Source organism: Dipodomys ordii, unplaced genomic scaffold (assembly GCF_000151885.1).
Source record: "Dipodomys ordii isolate 6190 unplaced genomic scaffold, Dord_2.0 Scaffold2, whole genome shotgun sequence".
Lineage (NCBI taxonomy): Eukaryota > Metazoa > Chordata > Mammalia > Rodentia > Heteromyidae > Dipodomys > Dipodomys ordii.
In genome coordinates, this window is record NW_012267218.1 from 8,046,546 (window position 1) to 8,048,402 (window position 1,857).

Consider the following 1,857-nt stretch of genomic DNA (forward strand, 5'->3'; position numbering starts at 1 on the left):
GTCAACCTGTCCCATTTCACTCTACCCAGGATGAATGTTCTGGACAGTTTGTCACTTTGCCCTGTTGAGTGGGCTCTTTCCACCTGTGGAAGTTCCTGTTGACTTTTTCCCTTCCATCAATGGCACTGACACTGCCCACCCCACCCCCACCCTCTACTGTCCCAGGACATGGGGTGCTGAGCTCCTATTGGGAAGACAGAGAGCAGGGGGTGGCGAGGACCTCAGAGAAGCACAGGCAGGGCTGCCTGGGTGAGCAGGACTTCCCTGGCCCGAGGGCTGAGGGCAGGCAGCAGGCCTCTGGGCCTTGTTGTCCACAGCTCAGCTCTGGGGAGGTGGCTCACACCACAGAGCTGTGCTTCCCGGAACTTGCCTAGCTCAGAGGCTGGCAGGAGGTGGATCCATCAGCCCTGTAGACTTTTCCTGTTTATCAGAGTGTTTCTGTTTGCTTGGCTTCTCTGAGTCCTCCACTGCTGTCATTTCCAACAAATTCTTAGATGCATTCCAACATGGGTGTCACATCTTCCATCCTCACACATTCGTCTAGAACACATGCTGCCTGTCAGGTTCTAAAGGATGTAGTTGGATCCACTTATCCAGTCTCAGGTAAAAATTGGCCAGGAGGGAGTACCTCTGGCACACACAAAAACAGAGAGTTTCCTGAGGGTGGCAGGGGAATGGGGAGCAATGGGGTATAGAGCATGTGGGAAAATGGGAGTTGGAAGTGGGCTAGGCTCCTCAAGATGAAGCAGGACTCAGGCCTTTGTGGAAAAGGAGCATTCTTTGGGGCAGAAAGAAGGGATACAGCCACAGTGATTGGAGGCCAACACACAGAACTGAAGTCAAGCTCATGGATGTCTCAAACCTTTCAAGGTGTGAGATTGTGTAGAAGGAAGCTTCTGGTGGCTTCTACATCCATTTTGCTTTGGATGTCAGCTCTTAGAAGGAGTGAGACACTGAGGCCCAGCAAATTAGCTTGATGCTGATCATGTCTGCCACCATCCTCACCTCCCTCCCTTCCTCCGTGTTTGATGCATCCACAGCTATTTGCACACACCACTTCTGTTAACATGATGGTGATGCCTGACATACCTGAGAACATGGGACCTGCTCTATTTGACTCTCAGTGTACAAAACAGTTTCATTAGTGTGTAACAGAGTTTCATTATTCTCCTCACATGGCACCCCTGAATTTCATACATTGGTGATTAGACAAGTCAAGAAAGGATCTTAGGGGGCCAAGCAATGAGCACTAGGCCACAACAAAGCTGGTAAGGGTCAGGCGCCTGAAGCTCACACCTGTAATCCTATCCACAGAGCCTGGGCAGGAAGGTCCGGGTGACTCTTAACTCTAATAAACTACTAGAAAAACAGAAGTGGTGCTGTAGCTCAAGTGGTAAAGCTCTCTCCATGAGCTGAAGAGCTGAAGGATAGCACCCAAGTCCAGAGTTCAAGCCTCATGACCAAAAATAAAATAAAATAAAATAAAGCTGGTAAGGGATGGAGGGACATTCTAACAAGGTTTAGGTAGGGGGGCAGTGGAAATAGCACATTATCCCAAAGCTTGGATACATTCCTAGGCGGCAGGTGATCCAACTGCAGGGCTAATAGTGAGATTAAAATCAATAAAAAATAGTTTAGAAAGAAAGAAGAAAAAAAGGACAACAAGCAAGCAAGCAAGAAAGAAAGAAAGAAGGGAAGGAAGGAAGAAAGAAAGAAAGGAAGAAGGAGGGAAAGAAGAGAGAAAGAAAGAAAGAAAGAAAGAAAGACAGAAAGACAGAAAGAAAGAAAGAAAGAAAGAAAGAAAGAAAGAAAGAAAGAAAGAAAGAAAGAAAGAAAGAAAGAAAGAAAGAAAGAAAG